This window comes from Piliocolobus tephrosceles, chromosome 13 (genome assembly GCF_002776525.5).
Source record: "Piliocolobus tephrosceles isolate RC106 chromosome 13, ASM277652v3, whole genome shotgun sequence".
In the NCBI taxonomy this organism is placed as follows: Eukaryota; Metazoa; Chordata; class Mammalia; order Primates; family Cercopithecidae; genus Piliocolobus; species Piliocolobus tephrosceles.
In genome coordinates this window covers 93,625,655-93,647,847 of record NC_045446.1, presented here as the reverse complement: position 1 = coordinate 93,647,847, position 22,193 = coordinate 93,625,655, and positions in this window count along the sequence as shown.

Below are 22,193 nucleotides of genomic sequence, written 5' to 3'. Positions count from 1 at the left end.
AGCAAGTGGTCAATAAATGCCATTATTCAATCATCCCTGTTTCTTTTGGGGAGCTTGGAAGTGAGTATGTTGGGTGGGGCAGGCATAGCCCTCCCCAAATGTCTCTGCCTACTCCAGAGAAGCCTAGTATAGAGAGAAATCCAGGATACTTTCAAAAGGGCAAAGAGGTGTAAAATCTTTAGATGTGCAGAGATGCAGAAAATCTGAATTACTTTTGGCTATAATGTAAGATAAAATAACAATTGTCATGCAATGTCAACAAAGTAGAAGAATGGCCAAAAATGGAGCAAAATAAGGTTCACATGCAAAGGGCAGAGTCATTCAAAGAAGTGATGCAAAATACTGCAATTTACACAGAAGAACAGTTTAGAATTGACAAACGTAAGATGGAAAGATCAGTCCAACACAAATTCTAAAAGGATGTGGAATTCTTAGTCATCTCAAGATGGCAGTCAGTAACATCTTGCTGCTGCTGCTGATTTTTAAATGTAATATGACACTCAACTATATTTACAGGATCAGAGAGCCTAGAAGAAATGCTTGCAATGCACTTAGAAATAATTATTTATTGAAGGCTTGCATTCTGTTTATGGATGAACATCTAAGCAAAGTGAGAAAGAGCTGTCCAGTCACACACACACACACACACACACACACACACACAGATACAGATTTAGAACAGCAAATCTAAGAATAGAACTGATAGGGAGTTTCTATTGTTCTGCCCAGGAAAGTGATGGCTGAGAGATTATTGAATATATTTCTCCAATCTATAAAGGGTCATTATCTGGTGGTTTGTGACCATCTGTTCTTTACCTTCCCCAAGGATGGAAAGGAGGAAATGAGCTTAAATTTCAGGAAAATAAATTTAGTTTAGACCAAAGGGACTGCCAGACTGAGGTCTTTGTAATGTTGCAGACCCTGGTGGTTGTGGCATTTCCTCCTCTGACTTCAAATGGGACAGACAGGCATTTACCCATCTGGATGAATTCTACATAGTCCAGCTGTGATAAGTCCTTGAATCTTCTCAGATTTTTAAAAATGACTGAATGTCACTTTGGTTTAACTTCTTCCATTCTGCCTTAAAGTTTTGATCTTGCTGGAAATCCTTTTCTATATCCCGAGTAAAGAGTTATCTGTTGATGCTACTGACCCGCCACTAATGGGAATGAACTGTTCATTGATGTACCACTAAGATGTGGGCACATTCATTCACAGGTTTTTGCCCTGTTGACCAAATATCGTACAGTGCTGATTCTATAATAAAACTGAAAGCATCCTCTTGCTTGGAATCTTTCCATAACTTGAGGCCTGAATAAAACCCAAAGGTCTTAGCAGAGAGTACTAGGCTTTCTGCGAGCTGGCTCAGTTGATCTGCTAACATTCATCTCCTGTCTTTCTTCCTCGTGCAGGTAACACATAGACAGAATCATCACTTCCAAGTATACGTGGCACCTCATCAACCTATGCCTTTTCAAATACATTCCCTCTCCTCAGAATTCTGTTACCTCCTTGTCCATGGGGTAGACTAGAAATTTTTTAGTTCTTCACTCAAATGTTTCAGCATTTCTGAAAGGTTTTCTGTCTTTCCTAGGGAAACCTACATCTTCCTTCCCCCATAAAACCACATTTCCTTGAGTACTTATGCATCCACAGAGAATTTAACACGTCTTATTGTGGCCTTCAAGTCTGTCTTTCCATCAAGCTATAGTAGACTTGAAAGCACAAAGAGGGATCATTTTTCATCTCCTATAGCCAGTTGCCCAATAAATATTTCCATCAACGACAGAGTTAATATACTCTGAAGTGTCTTTCTTGCCTCTCTGCTCCTGCTCTGTTGATGAGTTTACCTGCCAAACTCTACTGCCCAGCTCCTCCCCTGCCCAATATTATACAGAAATCTGAAATAAGAAGAAGAATGAATAATTGAATGGTATGTAAACTATTGTAAAATTGCTCTCTAGCATTAACAGTAGCAAACTTTTACCATAGTAAAAACTAAACTTTTTTTTTTTAGTTTAGTTTTTTTTTAGTTTAGCCACAGAAAAAAATATCTTGATGATTGCTTTAATTCTATCCTGTTTGGTTCTAATTCAAAATTAATTAATGGTTTACATTAAACAGTATGTTTGGATTAATGGTGTTAAATGAATATTTGCTGATGATAGAAACTAGTATGTACATTTGTAATGTTTTCCTGCCCTTTGTTGACATAACAGATATCCCAGCTACACACAACTCTACATATATACTCAAATATAATAATCTTCTGTGGAAACTAAAAATGTATATTAGTACCAGTGAAGCAGAACTTTCTGAAGCACTTTTTGAAAGCAAAGGGAAAGGTGATTCCATTCAGTAAAATAAAAGTAAAATGTTCAATACTACCTCTATTTTAATTCAGCTTACTTTAATTATATCAGTATGCAATCTCCATTATACAGAACTCTCAGTCCTGGATGTCTGGGAAAATATAATGGCAAATTTATAAGAAGCTTGCAATCTAGAAGGAAGGAGAAGACATCCCCACAAATGAGTGTAATAAGATGGAACTTACACTTGGAGAGGAATTGAGAGGGTGTGGCAGGGGTCCAGCGGAGAACAGGCAGAGGTTTCATGGAGGGCCTGGCCTTTAAAACTGGTCTCTGAGGCTGGAATCGATTTCCACAGGAGAAGTTGGGCAGTGGAGTTCGGCAGGTTAATTCACACACAGAGCAGGAGCAAAGAGAGACAAGAAAGACACTGGAGAGTATGCTTTTAGGAGAGCCAGGATTGCAGTCTGACAGATGACTAGGGTATGTGTACAGTTCAGCCTGAAGAAAAGATAAGCTAGAGTATTGATCAGGAGGATGAGGTGTGTGTGCTTAACTCTGTCATTGATGGAGAGATGCTGAAGGTGTTGATTAGGAGAGTGTTCAGCAGCATGTGGATGTCCTGAAATAGGAGAAAAGATATTGAAGAGACTACTTACTGCAACCTTTGGGAGAGGCACAAACACCTAGATGGTAGGAGGTAGCGGTGGGAATGACAATGAGGAAATCAAGTCAAGGTGTTTTGTAAAGAAAACATGTCATCTGCAGGATTCAGCAACTGATTGGATAAAATGTGAAAAAGAACAAAGAGTAAGAGCCAAGACGAATCTGAGGTTTCTATCTGAATTCTAGGGAGAAAGGTGCCATACATTAACACAGTATGGAAACCAGAGGTGAAGAGAGAATCATCAAGGTTTAGGTACACGACTCAAGTGCAAATGAAATACGCACATGGAACACATTTCTAAGATGGGCCTCTCCAGGAGCCCAGGTTGGAGGTTTCGAATAGAAACCTGAGAATCATCTCCATAAACAGGAAGTCCAAAGTGCAGATTTTCCTTTCATTTATATGATCTGTTGGAGGACCCTGCATCTTGTGGGAGGCACAAGTTATTTCTCTTTTGTTGACTGTGAACTAGGTCAACATTTTCAGCCCTATAAGATGTGTACTATGGGCATTAAATGAAATACACTTATGAAGACTTTAAAATATATTAAATGCTCTGTAAAAGTAAAGTGAAAATTATAGCTGTGTTCTGATTGTGAGCAAGTAGGAAACAGTAGCCTACAGGATACAATGCCAGCTAAAAAGAGAAGGAATTATCCACAGTGGTGTGTATGCACCTGTGTGTGCGTGAGAGCGAGGAGGGAGACAGAGAAAGAGAAAGGATGGGAATTTGTTTTCAGTATGCAAGGTGAAAGCAGAGCAATTTTCCTTCAGTTCTGAGGATTGGGAAAAATTCGTATTTTCTGAAGGCTTACTTTTATATGCTATAGTCATTGTAATTTGGCACCTACAAAATAGTGTTCAGATGTACACAATTAACTTGTTCTTTTGAAAAGTTGATTTTTTGTTTGTTTGTTCGTTTCCTTCTTTCTAGTAGCTCTTCAGCTTGATGTAAGACTTAATACCCAGGTGAGAAATGATAAAGCACATTTTACAAACTAAAGAAACTCAAGAAAAAGACTTTCATTCCTATTATTTGTCCTCTGCTCTTTCAGGTGTATTTTATTTTTCCCAGTTCTAAAAGTCTCAAGGTTAACATCCTTTCATAAACCAGAGCAGAATTGTGGTTATACTCAGTGTTATTTGGATCTTCGTGTTGCTTTTCACCATCGTTGTATAAAATATGTGTATCATATATTTCCTTTCCCTACCAACAAGATGTTATATATATTTCCTTTCCCTACCAACAAGATGTTGCTTTACTTACCCCTAGAAATTGATTTGCCTTTCATTAATTTTAGTTTAATTACCATGTTAATTATTATAACTTAAAAATACTTTTCTATACACAAAATATGAAAATATCTTGGCTGTGAACTTTTCTTACAGGCTTAAAAAAAACCCTATGTTGTAGTAGAGGTGCCTTGCTGGCACTTTTAACATCATCTTCTATTTATGATTATATACCTTTAAACAGATACTTCATTAATGAATACAATTCATTTAACAATTTCTTATGTGAACAGGATCACTTGGCCTTGTAAGGATTTCTTGCACTGCTGTGAAAGCCACACAGATTGTGAAATTTTCCTTAAGTAGGTGATGATAAAAATGATGGCAATGGTGATTGGTCTGGAAGCAATTTTAAAACGTCTGATAGCAATTCTCCAATGACTCTGAATGACCCGGAATGAATTTCCCGTTCTCACACTCCACTTAAGAACACTGTTCTAGCACTGTCTGGACAACCCACAGTCTTTCCAAAAGCACAACTATCAGCAAAACAACCACTGTACTCCTTTTCTTTAAAAACACAACCTCTTCTCTGGCTCAGATAATTTTTCTTAAGTTTAAATATTATATTATTATTACTTATAATTTCTTCAGAATATCTGATAATTAATTATATCACAATATAACACTGAAAATAAAAAGCCAAAAAAAAAAAATGAGGTAAAGGATTCCTAAATAAAATGACTGGTTGCTTTCTCCTCAGTGTTAGGTAAAGTTAAGGTCAAATATAATCACAACACTACCCTGGACAATTTCATCTTATAATATCTGGCATGGCCCCTTAGGTTTAAGACAATGGGTAGTTGGGTAGGAAACACAATGGAGAAACAACCTCTCAAAGTCACTTGAAATTCCCAGAGTTTATTTTTGCCGGAGGGAGGAAAATGTAGTAGACTACTTACTACCTAATCATTGGGCCATACAGAGGGCTTGCCAAAAACATAACCTTGTGTTATTATAAGGATGAAAACTTTTTTTTTTTTTTTTTTTGACTGGGCACAGTGGCTCATGCCTGTAATCCCAGCACTTTGGGAGGCCAAGACAGGCAAATTACTTGAGGTCAAGAGTTTAAGACCAGCCTTCCCAACATAGTGAAACTCCATCTCTACTAAAAATACAAAAATTAGCTGGCCATGGTGGCAGGTGTCTCTATTCCCAGCAGGCTCGGGAGGCTGAGGCAGAAGAATCGTTTGAACCCTGGAGGCAGAGGCTTCAGTGAGCTGAGATCGTGCCACTGCTCTCTAGCCTGGGTGATAGAGCAAGACTCTGTGTCAAAAAAAAAAAAAAAAAAAAAAAAAAAAACTTTTTTTAAAATTAAACCTTTTATTTTGAGATCATTGCAGATTCACATGCAATTGCAAGAAGTAATACGGTAATATGGAAAAATTCCATGTACTCTTGACCTGGTGTTGCCCAGTGGTAACTTATTGCAAAAGTAGAGTACAATAGCACAACCAGGGTTTCAACATTGAAAAGGTCAAGGTGCAGAGCACTTTCATCATTTTGGACTCATTTTTCCCTTTCATAGCCACACCCACTCCCTCCTCCCCACTTTCATTATCTCCTTAACCCTGAACCACTAACCTCTTCTCCATATCTGTAATATTGTCATTTCCAGACTGTTATGTAAACAGAATTATACAATATGTAACCTTTTGAGTTTGACTTTTATCACTCAACACAATTCTCTAGAGGTTGTTATGTGTACCAATGATTCATTCCTTTTTATTATTAAGTAATATTCCATCATATGGACGTACCATACTTTGTTTAACCATTTACCCACCGAAAGACATAAGGGGTTGTTTCCAGTATGGGACTACTATGAGTAATGCTGCTATAAACATTCATGCACAAGTTTCTGTGTGAATATAATTCTTCATTTCTTGGAGATAAATGCCCAGAAGTAAACTTGCTGGGTTATATGGTAGTTGCAGATTTCATTTGTTAAGAAATGGCAAACTTTTCCAGAGTGGCTGTGCCATTTGTCATCCATACTATCAATGTATGAGTGGTCCAGTGTCTCTGCGTCCCCACCAGCATTTAGTGTTGTCACTAGATTTTTTATTTTTATTTTTTTTTGTTTTAGCCCTTCTCATAGGTGTGTATTGATATCTCATTGTTATTTTAGTTTTCATACCTCTGATGGCTAATGATATTCTACATCTTTTCATATGCTTATTTGCTGTCTGTGTATGCATTTTAGTGAAGTGTCTCTTTGTTGCTTTTGTCCATTTTCAAATTGTATCATTTGTTCCTTCAGCGGTTGAGTTCAAAGGGTTCCTTGTATTTGTGAGTCCTTGTTGGATACAAAGTTTGAAAATATTTTTCCATAGCTTGCCTTCTTATACTCTTGACAGTGTCTCATAGGGCAAAAGATTTTAACTTTGATAAAAGTACAATTTATTCATTTCTTTCTTTTATGGATCATGCTTTTGGTGTCAAGTCTAATTATTTGACTAGCCCTAGGTTCCAAAGATTTTCTCCTGTATTTTCTTCTACAAATTCCATAGTTTTATGTTTTGCAGTTAATTTCATGCTCAATTTTGAGTAATTTTTTATACACCTAAGTTGAGGTGGTTTTTTTTTTTTTTTTTTTTTTTTTTGAGGTTTGAGAGTTTTTTGGTTGTTTTTTTCATTTGTTTTTTGGTTTTGTGTTTCTTTTATTTTCTTTTTCTTTTTTGCCTATGGAAGTCTAATTGTTCAAGTACCATTTATTGAAAAGTCTATCTTTCCTGCAGTCAATTGCTTTACCACTTTTGTCAAAAAATAGTTGGAAAGATTGAATAGGTTTATTTCTGGATTCCTTGCTCTGATCCATTGATCTATGTTTATCTTTCTGCCAATATCATGCAGTTTTGATTACTGTAGCTATAAGAAAAGTCTAAAAATCAGGTAGACTAATTCATCCTGCTTTCTTCTTTATCGATTTTTTAAACTATTCCAGCTCCTTTGTTTTGTCACATAAGTTTTAAAATAATCTTGTCTATACCTATAAAAAGTCTTGCAGGGAATTTGAGAGGAACTGTGTTAAATCTGTATACCAAGTTGGGAAAAGTCAATATTTTTATTACATTGAGTCTTTCAGTCCAGCAGCATTATATGTTTGCCTACTTTATAGGTCTTCTGTGATGTTTTTCATCAGTACTTTACAGTTTTCAGTGTAAATATCCTGTGCATGTTTTCTCCAAATACACGCTAAAGTATTTCATTTTTTGAACAATTGTAAATGTTACTTTTTTAACATTTTCATGTCCACATGTTAATTGCTTGTATATAGAATTACATTTGATTTTGCATATTGATCTATAGTACAACCTTGCTTTATTCACTAACTAGTTCTTAGAGTTTTTTTTAATAGACTCTTTGGGATTTTTTATATAGATGATGGAATCATCTACAAATAGGAACAGTTTATTTCTTCCCCTCTGATCTGTATGCCTTTAATTTCCTTGTCTTGCATTATTGCATTGGCTTGAACTTCTAGTATTCTGTTGAGTAAGAGTGATATAAGAGCTACATCCTTGCTTTTTTCCTGATCTTAGGAGGAAGGCATTCAGTTTTGCACCATTAGGTATAATGTTAACTGAGGAGTTCTATATTTGCTCATTATCAAGTTGAGTAAGTTTTCCTTTATTTCTAGTTTTCTAAGAGTTTTTATCATAAATGGGTGTTGAATTTTGTTGAACTGTTTTTCTGAATCCATTTATATAATTATGTGAGTTTTTTTCTTTAGTCTGCTAATATAGTGGATTACATAAGTTGATTTTTTCAAATGTTGAACCAGCCTTGCATCCTTGGAATAAACCCCATTTGGTCATGGTATAAAATTGTTTTTCCATATTGCTGAATTCTGTTTGCTAATATTTTGTCAAGGATTTCAACACATCCATATGCATGCAAAATATTGGTCCCTGGATTTCTTTCATTTTTATCTGGCTTCTTTTTGGTGTTTTTATCTGGTTTTCTATCAGAGTAAAGATATTCATAAAATGAATTGAGAAGTGTTCCTTCCTTTTATGTTTTGTAGAAGGAGATTGTCTAAAATTATAGAAAGGAAACTTTTTGGTGATGTCTTAAAGAAATTGTTTGGAAGTCGTTCACCATTGTTTTTGACACTGAGGATGGTATCCTTGTAGCCACAAAACATAATGTAAATAATAACAGAAGACACAATGCTGACGTTGGGACTATCCCTTTTGGTGCTCCCTCACCCACACAAGCAGACATCTTTTTCTAATGTAGATCAAATGCACATTTTTTTGTTTTCCTTTCCTGCATCAAAGACGAGTGTATTACTCTTTCACGTGAGAAAAAAATGTAAGTAGAAAGTGTTTAGCATTTTCTTTGTCTCTCCTCCCCAAGTTCCCACTTATAGTTCAGGTTCCGTGAACAAATCCCATCGGACACTCAATTCACCCAAGTGAGGTTTGTACAAAATGATGCCTCAGTACTCAGGCTTTGGGGTGCTAGTGTCTGAGTAACGTGCAGCCTTGATTTTTTTTCCTGTTCCAAATTTGGACTTGTGTGTGTGTGTGTGTAAAAGTGAGGGTTTTTTAAAAAAATCCTAGGGTCCACTAATTTTCATGAGATGTGATATTGTCAAATCGTTTCTTGTGCCTTTAATTATTCTCTTATTTGCCTGGGTTGGGATCTTTCTACCCAGCTTCAGCAGTATCTTTCCTCACTTTCCCGTAGGGAAAAAAATTGTTCTTGGAGACTTTTCATCTGCAATTACCCAAGGCTGCCAAGAAATGGCTTTTAGTAGACTGCAACAGAATCTCTGAATACAAATAAATGCAAGGACTTATCAAATAGCATTCAAATCATGGACAAGTTTCCATTTGAGAAGAAAAATAGTGATTAATGGAGAGTCTGAGTTCAAAATTCACTTGATGAGAGGATTATTTTTATATGTATGTATGAGCAGGGGATAACTACATTATAGAAGCTGGGCTTCTCATTTTTTTAATGAAACAAAAAGAAATGAGAATAATAGTCTACTTCTCCAAACATGAAAATAAAACAGTAAAAGCAGAAAAATATATTTCCTTAAATTTTCTCTTTGTCCATGGTGTTTAAACTATGTCTATAATGTTGCCTTTACATTAAATGTTAATCTCCAGAGATGGTGTCATTTTCATTGACTTTGACTCAGCATCCAAGTACAAATTATATTCCTCTGAATTTCTAACACACTGTTAAATAGCATCTCACTTTTATATAGGATATACATCCAGTGCTGAGAACTTATGGAAAGCACAAGTAGTAATCTAGGAGGACGTCAAATGGGTCTCTGAAACAACCAGCAAGATGTCTCAGTGCATCTGTTCTAGAGCAGTGGTGCTCATCATTTTCAAGATAATCCAGAAATTAGTTGCAGACCTCCTAGACATGGTTTGTAGTTAGCATTTGTCTTCCAAAAAACCACAAAGTGCTTACTATGGAAAATGGAAAGTATTCTAAGTGTTACACAAATTTTAATTTATCTTCACCAATGCTCCATGAGGTTAGTGAAGATGAAATAAGTTTATCTTTACTATTGTTAAATTCATCTTACATATGAGAAAACTGAGAGGTAGAGAGAGTGGGTAACTTAAGACCACCCAGCTAGAAAGTGACAGAGCCAGGATTTGAACCCAGGCAGTCTGGGCTCCAGAGTCTCTGTACTTAACCATATTGCTAAACTGTGTTTTCTTCCACTAATAAATAAAACAGATTACAAATTATTTCACACATTTAAATCAGTTGGTATCTTTAAATACACACATTATAGTAATATATGTATTGTAATATGTATATGTAATATATATATATATAATGTGTATAGTTTCATAGATCTAATAATTCTGCCTTCCCCAACAGTGGCTGAAAACCAGTGCTCTAAAGATTAGAAATGTTCCTTTCAGGAGACTCTCTTAAACCTAATGCAGCAATTATATACTTTACATTTAGACACGATTCTAAGAAGCTTGACCACTTGGTTTTCAACCCCATAGCAGATTAGAAGCAGAATATATGAGTGAGTAAAAACCTTGGGTTTTGAATTAGAATGTGTTGGTTCAAACCCTGGCACTGCCATTTTTTACCTAGTTTACATGACCTAAGTTACTTAAATTACCTAAATCTCTGATTTCTTACATATCAATGGGCCCTAATATGGCTACTCCCTGTATTACAAGGATTAAATGAGATAATGCATGTAAAGCACATTGGTAACATGCTGAATCCCCAATGATGATGGCTGGTAGTTGTCGTGTAGGCAGTAGAGACAGACATAGTAATCACGGGGATGGTAAAAAATGTAACAGTGGTTATTAATAAACTGATAGTCTGATAGTCAAATGGCAAGATCAATGATTATTTTTTAACTTGGAAATATTCTTCAGAACTCACACAGCTTTGGAAAATGTTTGTAAAGATTTTTTTATTTTAATAGATGGGGGTCTTGCCACGTTGCCCAAGCCGGTCTTGAACTCCTGGACTGAAGTGATCTGCCTACTGCAGCCTCCCGAAGTGCTGGGATTATAGGCGAAGTCACCACACCCGGCCGGTAAAAGAATTTTTAATAGTACCATTCTACAAACTGTTAAACAGAAAATTTTGAGAGGTTCTGGATCAGTTTTTGATAAAGGATGTAGAAAATAGAAAACAAATTCCTGTCACTGCTCCCAAACAGAGAAAAAGTGTATTTTTCTCACATTCCCTATCTGCCAGAGTGGCTGTTGTATCCACTGTCTGCAGTTTATTCACATTATCCCCTCAGGTGGTATGTCAGACAATTTCTTTTGCGATTTCTCAACATGAATATTTGGAATACCAATCAAGACTATATATAAAAGACAGAGGATCATATCAGATCATTCTGTAAGCCAAAAACTAAATATCTAGTATTATTTATTAGCAAACAAAAATATATTTGCAGATAAGATATACTTGCAGGAATTATTCAAATATAAGATCTCAGTTGAGTTAAGAATGGAATCATTGCTGTTCAGACACATCAATCATTTTCAATGATATAGTTGCTTTAAAAATCCCCTCATCTTCATGACTATGTAAAATACATGCATTTTAGAAAGCAATCTTTATTAATGAGCCATAAATATAGTCTCCTCAGTGCTCCCGCAGCATTTGGTAAGACACTCTAGTGAAGAAAGATTCATACTCATGAATAGGCTCTCTCAAACCCTCATTATAGATGTTTTGTGATTAAATCTTGATTACTCCACCATTTATGAGAGCTGTATCAGCACGCCTATAAGCTGCTTCTGTATCCTGCTTCCTTTTCCAATCACTGACATGATTGTTAAAAAGGAAGCTGCAGAATTGAGCTTAAGGTGGAGAGGCAAACAATCCCACATATTAAGATAATGTGATTTTATTTTAAATACTGTTTAATAGGAGAGTAAAGGACAGAATTCTGCAGTTAAAGACCAGGGGCTTAGCAAAATGAAAAGGATTATCTTCAATTCTGAGAAGTGACTGGCTTCTCTTCTTGCTAGTGAGGAAAACATAAACCCTTTTCTTCCCAGACCAGGTGAAAAAGTTCATTCCTCAGGTTTGGAAGAAGAAAAGTTGCTTCATTCACAGGTTTTTTTGTTTGCGCCTTAGAAGATAAAGCTTAATTTTTGTACACAAACACAAGAATTCCTCTCTCCTCATTCCTCACTGTGCATGCTTCACTTGAACTTCAGGTCAGTATCAGCTTCCTATTGGGTCAGTTGATGGCCTGTATAAAATGAATGTGAGGGCTATCACTGAAGCACTAGGATTCTAATGGGAGGACTGCTAGGCTGAGTTAAACAATTTGGGCTGTAACCATGTCCACCATTTACTTGCTGTTTGGTGTCATCAGTCTCATCAGTATGAAGAATATTGCAATAATATGGCCACTATTGTGGTTAGTAAGGATAGTATAGACAGAAGAGATCATGGAGCTGACAATCTATGCAAGTTTCATGAAGAAATAAGAATTTGAGCTGAATCTGTAGCTTATGTGCAATTTAAAGTGATAACTGTGAGAATGTATATTCAGTGAGAATATTTTGAAATAAAAGGCTCATGATAAGAAAAAGGCTTAGAGAAAAAGATAAGTGATCAGGAAATAATTATGAGTCAAACACAAGCATAATTCATTTTATTGCACCTGCTTTATTGTGCTTTTTCACAAATTGAAGGTTTCTGGCAACCCCATGTAGAGCAAGTCTATTGTGCCATTTCTCCAACAGCCTGTGCTCACTTTGTGTCTCAGTATCACATTTTGGTAATTCTCACAGTATTTCAAACTTTTTCATTATTATTATGTATGTTGTGGAGACCTGTGACTGGTGGTCTTTGAAGTCACTACTGAAATTATTTGGTGCACCACAAACCATGCCCATAGAAGACAGTAAACTTAATTGATAAATGTGTGTGTGTTGACTGTTCCACGAACTGGCCACTCTCCCATCTCTCTCCCTCTCCTCTGGCTTCCCTATTCCCTGAGACACAATAGCATTAAAATAGACCAACTAATAACTCTACAATGGCCTCTAAGTGTTCAAGTGAAAGGAGGAGACTCACATGTCTCACTTTAAGTCAAAAGCTAGAAATAATTAAAAGCTCAGTGAGGAAGGCATGTTGAGAGCTAAACAGGCCAAAATCGAGACTTCTTGTACCAAACAGCTAAGTTATGAATTCAAAGGAAAAGTTTTGGAAGAAAATTAGAAGTGTTACTCCAGTAAACACACAAATAATAAGAAAGCAAAACAGCCTTATTGCTGATATGGAGAAAGTTTGAGTGTTCTGGATGAAAGTTCAAACAAACTACAATATTCTCTTCAGTCAAAACCTAATCTACACCAAGGCCCTAACTCTCTTCAATTCTGTGAAGGCTTTGAGAGATGAGGAAGCTTCAAAAGAAAGTTTGAAGCTAGCAGAGGTAGGTCATGAGGTTCAAGAAAGAAGTCATCCCCATGACATAAGAGTACAAGATAAAGCAATATGTGCTGATATAGAAGCTGTAGCAAGTTATCCAGAAGATCTAGTTAAGATCATTGATGAAGGTGGATATGCTAAAAAACAGATTTTCAATGTAGCTCAAACGGCCTTCTATTGAAAGAAGATGCCATCTAGTATTTTCATAGCTAGAGAGAAATTAATGCCCGGCTTCAAAGCTTTGAAGGCAAACTGACTCTTTTGTTAGGGGTTAATGTAGCTGGTGATTTTAAGTTGACACCAATGCTCAACTTAAGGGGGATTTAAAAATCCTAAGATCCATAAAAATTATGCTATATCTACTCTGCCTGTGTTCTAGAAATAGAACAAGAAAGACTGAATGATGGCACATCTGTTTGCAGTATGGTTAACTGAATATTTTAAACCTACTGTTGAGACCCACTGCTCAGAAAAACAAAGATTCTTTTAAAATTCTAAGATCACTTAAAGGGGATTTTAAAATCCTAAAATCCCTAAATATTATGTTATATCTACTCTGCCTGTGTTCTAGAAATAGAAAAAAAAAAGCCTGAATGATGGCACATCTGCTTACAGTATGGTTAACTGAATATTTTAAGGCTGCTGTTGAGACTCACTGCTCAGAAAAAAAAGATTCCTTTAAAAATATTTCTGCTCATTTACAATGCATCTAGTGATACAAAGACCTCCAGTGAAGATGTACAAGGACATGAATGTTACTTATATGCCTGCCAACGTAATATCCATTTTGTAGCTTGTAGATCAAGCAGTAATATTGACTTTCAAGTTTTATTATTTAAGGAATACATTTTGTTATCTATAGCTGCCACAGATAATGATTCTTCTGATGGACCTAAGCAAAATAAATTTAAAACCTCTAAAAAGATTTTGTCATTCTAGATGCCATTAAGAATATTTATAATTCATTGGAGGAGGTCAAAATATAAAATTAGCTAGATTTTGGAAAAAGTTGATTCGAATCCTCAGTGGATGACTTTGTGGAATTCAAGACTTCAATAGAGGAGTCACCGCGGGTATGGTAGGAATAGCAAAAGAACTAGAATTACCTGTGCAGCCTGAAGATGGGACTGAATTGTTGCAATTCTAACATTAAATGTTAAATCTGAACCAGACCATGTCCAAAAACAATAGAGGAAGAATCTTTGGGAAGCTGTGCTGATGGTTTTGGATTTCTCCAAAGGAAGAATGCTTTGTCTGAGTCTTGTATCCTTGGAACTATTAGGAATGTTTGCCATTGAATAAGATCTGATTCATGTGAGTCTGAGTTGACAACTCTACCCTATGTGTTATCTCAGTACTCTATACAGCAAACTATAGAATATTGTTGAGATAAATTAAATGAAACCTTTCCAAATGGAAAGATATATATCATTTTATAGATTGGAAAACTTAATACTAAAAAGTTACAGATTAAATACAATGGAATCTATCATTTCTAAAATGTGCATTTGTGTGAGGAGTTTGTGTATGTATATAAAAATTGAAAAGCTAATTTAAAAAATATACATGAAAATAAAAGGGCCAAGAAGAACTGAGCCATTGTGGAAGAAGATGTCAAGGCTTGCTGTACAGATGCTAAGATTACTATAAGGCTTTAATCATTAAGACAGTGTGGTATTCCCTCAAAAATTAACACACCACTGAAACAGCATTGAAGGCCAAAAAAAGCCTCTACATAATTATAGGCACTTAATTTATGATAACCATGTCGCTGAAGTTAACATAGAACAGTTATTTCAATAAATATTATTAAGACTGTGCAAGTAAATAGATAAATTGGTATATAGGCAGACTCCTGTCCCACACAATCCATCAACATCAGCTCATCTTAAATGGGTTATAAAAAGATGTATACATTGCACTGACCATATTATGATTAGGAACTTCTGTTTGTTAAAAAAAATGTGATTATGAGAGTAAGAGCAAGCTACAGATTAGCAGAAAACATGTGCAGCTTAATGAACAACAAAGGGCTCATGCCAAGAATATATAAAGAAATACAAACCATTCAGAAAGAGACATCCCTATGAAAAAGTGGGCAAGAGACCTGAAGAAGCACTTCACAAACAAAGATATCTAAATGGCCAATAACCATGTGAAAACGTACTCAACCCTTGTAGAAATCAGAAAAATGCATATTGAAGCCATAATATGATATTACTGCATAACATCAGAATGGCTAAAATGAGAAAGACTGACAATACCGAGAGCTGGAAAAAATGTGGAACAACTAGTACTCTCCAGTACTTCATGTGGAAGCATAAGTTTTTACAACTGCTCATGAAAAGAATTTGATGTTATCTACTAATGTTGAATATCCTCATACCCTATGGCCTAGTAGTTCCACTCCTAGATCTAAACCCAATAGAACAGTTTGTATGCATCAGAGTGTATATTCAAGAATGTTCACAGCAACATTAGTTGCAATAGCCTCAAACTGAAAACAATGCAAATGCCCATATATAATAGAATTAATGAATTGTGATAATACAACAGAATATCACAGAACAATGAAAATGAATGTATTACTGTTACATGCATGGATGGAACTCACCAAAATGATGAATGAAGAAACACACAGAAGAATACATACTGTATGATTCCATTTAAAGTTCCAAAGTATAAAACTAAAGTGTATGGGGGTGAATAATTGCATGGTAATTTACAAAGAAAACCTATGAACCAAGAAAAGAGAATGAGGGGAAGAAAAGGAGTCACAATTCCCAAGAAGTGCTGCGGGGAAAGGGTGAGGTCTAGGTTGAAAATGTTCTATTTCTTGATTTGGGTGGTGGTTATGTAAATATGCACTATATAGTAATTCATTAATCTGTACATTCATTTTTATTGCAATTTCTATATAATAATATGGTACCAATACTGTTTAAAAATTTGTTTTTGCTTGTGAGGAGCCTAGACAGTATATCAGCATCATTTTCTCCAGCTAGAAAAACATTTTGGAGAAATTCTGCTTGATATAAAGCAGTAATTCTCAACGTTGGCACAACTGACATTTGGGGCTGAATAAGTCTTTGTTGTCGGGGACTGTCCTATACACTGCAGTATGTTTAACATCATCCCAGTTAAGAACCACTAACAAAGGAATTGACCTTTGGAGACAATGGTTTTTGTGCTCTGGTTACATATATTTTAGAGTTGTTTTCATTACATATTATTTTTAATTTTTTGGAGTTTTCTATTGCTTTACTTTTAGCATTCTGTTTCAGTTTTCTCTGGTAATTTATTATAAAATCCCTTGGGATAAATTTCTCTTTATTCTCTTGATACATTAACCCATGTGAATGTAGAGAAGCAGTCAAATTTCTCTTACAATTATTGTACATTTTATGTTGCAAGGAGTGGTAACATTGCTTAAGTGGAGATATTTTAAAATGGAAAGTAATTATATTGTGAATCAGCTGATATTACAGAGAATCTAGTCCTGGGCAGATTATAAAGAAACCCCAGGGATTTACCCACCACTAATTCTGATAAGAAATACAGATCCAGGCCGGGCGCGGTGGCTCACAACTGTAATCCCAGCGCTTTGGGAGATCGAGGCAGGAGGATCACCTGAGGTTGGGAGTTTGAGATCAACCTGGCTAACGTGGTAAAACCCTGTCTCTACTAAATATACAAAATTAGTTGGGGGTGGTGGTGCATGCCTGTAATCCCAGCTACTCAGGAGGCTGAGACAGGAGAGTTGCTTGAGCCTGGGAGGCGGAGGTTGCAGTGAGCCAGGATCACACCACTACACTCCAGCCTAGGCAACAGAGTGACATTCTGTCTCAAAAAAAAAAAAAAAAATCCGGATCCACAACAGACTCTCCCATCCCATCCCCTCCCCTTGCTTCCTCTCATTCCCCAACCCCTAGCGTCGTACCTTCTTTTACTTCGACATTAACAAAGACAGAGTTTAGCAGTCATAACTCAACCAGTCATTTCAATTATAGTTTTCAGTGAGCCACATCAAGAACTAAAATTAAAGGGTAAAAACCATACTCAGCTGTGGCATTTTTATTGCCTTATTTTAAGTCATTACCAGTAACTGGAATCTGTATACTTCACTGAACTTTCTAAATCAAGTTCATTTACAGCACATTCAGTATACATTTTTGGGAAAATGAGTAACCAGTTTTGCTAACTTTGTGCGTTTTAATTGGTTGGCAATTTCCAGACACATCTGTGGGACAAACAATGAAAAACCACCCTCTGCCAACAAGAGATACAAACAGAATTTCAGTATGACTGCACATATTTCTTGCTTTTATCAGATGAAATGAAGACCAATCTTCTAATTCTTAGAGGATTCTCTTCCGCGTTTGTACTCCACAGTGGTCTTCTGGCTTTGCATTCCTCCTCCTCTCCTTACAGATATGCAGCTAGATGGGATCAGTGCAAAACTACTGAATTGACAGTAAAGGGTAGGTGAGTTCAGTATCTTATCAGCATGCTGTTTCTTCATGGTCTATTTCCCTCCATTCCACTTCCAGCTCAGCCTGCTCACAGCTCTAGTCACAATATCCTTGGGATACTTGGTCTTTCTGGTTACTTTCTATATGCTGCCAAATCCCAATTCTAGAATGACAGCTCCTTCCAGCCATTCAAATGCCAAAGTCTGCCCAGTCTTCCTTCTCTTCGCACACAGTTTGGGACAAACATGTGAGACTGGTTACTCAGAGGTCATGCACTCCTACCTTCATCCAGCTTACTCTTTCATGGCATTCCTAGGGATTTTCTCTATGTCTCAGATTTCTGATTTTTTTACAAATTTGTTTCAAAATAGTAATGTAAAACATAATAATTGACACTTATAAAGACACTGTATGTGCGGAATGTTCTGAGTACTTTAATCTTCACAACAACCCTATGGAGTAGGTTATCCTATTATTATCATTTTACAGATGAGGAAACTGAGGCACAGATACTTTAAGTAGGTTGCCTAAGGACACACAGGAATTTATAGAGCCCAAGTTTGAACGCTGTACATTTCCAGGGGCACCTGTCATGCAGTCTGTGCTACTGATACTATCTATATCCTTGTCTTCTATGTCATAATACATTATGATCCCATAGAGGAAAAAGGCTATGTCTTCCGAATCTTGGTATCCTTCCATCAGGAACTTAAAACATGCTGAAAGATGTTCTGTCTGCTTGCCAAACCTTTTTTATTAATTGCTACAAAATATTGGCATATTAAACTAAATTTATATTAGTGAATATAAATGAGTGATTTGCCAGAAGAATGTTTTTAGCCATAATATGCGCTTCCTTCCTCCCTCTTTCTATGTTTCAATTCACTCAAGATACAGCATTTTCTTTTTTTCTTTCTCTTCTTGTTTTCTCCTTTATTTTCTTTCTCTTCCTCCTCCTCTTCTTCCTCCTCCTCTTTCTTCTTCTCCTTCTCCTTCTTCTGTCTCCTCCCTCTCTTTTTGTCCTGGAATATTTTCTCTCAATTGATTTCACATCCCTATAGTATCAACAACAGGAGCTGAATGACTGTAATATTTCCCAAAATGTGTTTTGTAGACTGTTCGTAGTCTTTGTGTTAAGAAAGGTAGTGGTAGGAGGATGGGGTCCATGGGAAAATAAATTTGAGAAATGCAGGGGTAAGCAAATACACATAGATTTATATAAGGAAACTATTAATAAGCCTGGAGCTGTTACTAAGCTGGTATACATTATGACTCTTTAAGAAGGGGAGACAGCCTGTAGAATTTTCCAGGTCTATGTGACAGCTCTAACAATGGGATTTGAGAGTTACTCTGTGAGGAAAAAACATACGTTCAAATTAAAGGGTATTAGTCCCAGAGTCACTGAGCTTGGGGTTTGAATTTTGCCTTTTCCATGAAATAACTGCATGACTTTGAGCAATGTACTGAACCATTATGGAAAAATCACACTTATTTCATAGGGTCATTGTACCAAATGAGTACCAGAATTACCTCATAAGTAATTTAAAATTTTTATTTATTTTTTACCTTTTTACTCTATTTATTTTTAAATGACAATTTTATTAACCATGAAAGTACCTGAAACAAAAAGCAGTGTATACTTATGAAAACAAGGGCTCAGAGAAAAATGTGGGTTACTCAATCTTTCTTAACACCTTAATTTCTACAAGGACTGAGCTGGTAGGAAGCTGCCCTATTACGGCTAGATTAGGTCAACATGTGTGAACCAGTTATGGCTGTTAAGAGCCAAAAATAATAAAGAACACACCACTGAAGCCAGCAGCCATGGTTTCCTGACTATCCCCTAAACCAGAGACAATTATGTTGACTAGTCTTGACCTGGAGCCATTAGGAAGAATAACTAAACCAGGCTTATGTACTTAGATATGATTCAGGACTTTTCATAAGTTAAATTTTTGAGGTATTTTCAAAATAACCTCTGTGTATGACAGAGCTTTTGTCATCTCCTTGAACAAGGAAGAAGTATCTTAGTGTACCTGCAGGCAGCCCTCCGTAACCTCAGAAGCACAGACTTACAGAATGTGGTTTGCAGTAATTTTTCTCACATTTTTCACAGTTTTAAATTTTATTTAGTAATGGTAATTTGTTCTTCAGCACTTCAGACTTGCAAACTTTAGTGAAAGAGGTGGGCAGAAACCTGAAGTTATTTTCCCTTATGGCAGGGGTAAAACTGAGACTCCATGATAAATAAAGAATTAGATTGAAGGGTCTTATGTGAGGATAGCAAGCTCTCATGCTGATGCAAGTTCTACAGACCCATTTTATTATTTCATTTTAAAGCAGGTTACATTAATCTGCTTTTAGGTAGAAATACATAGATTTCAATGTCCATTTTCAAAGAACGTTAATAGGTAGAATTATTTGTTTTTGCTTTCTAAACTGTAAATCAGAGTTTTCCTCTGCACATTAGACAACATCCATGTGTATGAGCACATCTGGTAGCATGATGGAGTGAGGCTGAATAAGAGCAAGGAAAAATGACACAGTCCAGTCAGTAATTCTCACAAGAGGAGCCTTCGACTTATATAACGTTGCAACTCTGACTTACATAACATTGTAAACTCTGAGTTACATAACATTGCAAACTTGATGTGCCCAGCATCGTGCCTTAAAACAAAGAGAGGGTCACACTCTTTGAGTCTGGTGAGAAATGCCAATATGCAGAAGGCTGCTGCTGTGAGAACCTAATAGAAATGAAAAGAAAAAAAAATGAAACCCTGGAGGATAATATTTACTTATTTGAGAATCCAAGTTACCCTCTACTCCAGAAGTTGGCAAATTTTTCCTGTAAAGGGCCAGATAGTAAATACGTCAGACTTTGCAAATCATATAGCCCCCGTTGTAACTACTTAAGTCTACTGTTGTAGCACAAAAGCAGCCATACACAAAACTTTAAGGAATGTGTGTTGCTACGTTCCAACAAAATTTTATTTATGGATGCTGAAGTTTGAGTTGCATATATTTCTTATGTGGTAGAAAATATTATTCTTCATTTGATTTTTAAAAATAATTTTAAAATGTGAAAATCATTCTTAGTTCTTGAGTCATCCAAAAACAGGCAGCAGGCTGAATTTGACCCATGGGCCATAATTTGTCAACCCCAACTAAACACTTGCTACTCCAGGTATGGTCCACAGACCAGCAGCATTGGCATCACCTGAGAGCCTATAAGAAATTTGGACTCATGGTGGCTCCACTGCAAACTTTTCATATTAGAATCAGAATTTTACCAAGATAATTTATATGCATATTATTGGGGTAAGAACATTTAACATGAGATTTACCCTGGTAAAAAAATTTAAGTGTACAACACTGTATTGGTAATTATAGGTGTAATGTTGTCCAGCTGATATGTATTCTTAATCATCTGGCATAACCAAAACGTTATACCTGATGAATAGCAGCTTCTTACTTCTCCCTCCCCCAGCTCCTCATAACCACCATTCCACTTTCTGTTTCTATGAGCTTGCCTATTCTATATACCTCACATAAGTGGTATCATACAGTACCTGTTCCTCTGTGACTGGCTTATTTCACTTGGCATCGTGTCCTCAACCTTCATCTATGTTGTTGTATATGACAGGATTCCCTATTTTTACAAGGCAGAATTATATTCCACTGTATGTATATACCATGATGGACATTGAGTTTGTTTCCAAATCTTGTTTATTGTGACTAATGCTGCAGTGAACATGGGAGTGCAAATATCTCTTCAATATTCTGATTTCAGAGTTTTTTTGTTTTGTTTTGTTTTGTTTTGAGGCAGAGTCTTGCACTGTCGCCTGGGCTGAAGTGCAATAGCACGATCTCAGGTCACTGCAACCTCCGCCTCCCAGGTTCAAGCGATTCTCCTGCCTCAGTCTCCTGAGTATCTAGGACTACAGGCGCACACCACCACACCTGGTTAATTTTTTGTATTTTTAGTAGAGACGGGGTTTCACTCTGTTGGCCAGGCAAGTCTCAAATTCCTGACCTCGTGATCAGCCCGCCTTGGCCTCCCAAAGTGCTGGGATTACAGGCCCGAGCCACCGCACCCAGCCAGTCTTTCAGAGATATACCCATAAATAGGATTGCTGGACCGAGTGGTATTTCCATTTTTAATTTTTTGAGGAATATCCATACTGTTTTCCATTGCAGCTATAACATTTTTATCTTACCTTATGTTATACAAAAAAATCAAGTCAAAATGATTACAGACTTAAACATAAGATTTGAAACTGTAAAAGTCCTTGAGAAAAACATAGGGAAAAAGTTTCAGGACATTGGTCTTGGCAATGGCTTTTTAATATGACACCAAAAGCAAAGGCAAGAAAAGCAAAAACAGACAAGTGGGAGACCACATCAAACCAAAAATAAAGTCTGCACAGCAAGGAAACAATCAACAGAGTGAAAAAAAAAAAAAATAAGCAACCCAAGAGATGGAAGAAAATGTTTCAAGACCATGTATCTTATAAGAGGTAATATGCAAAA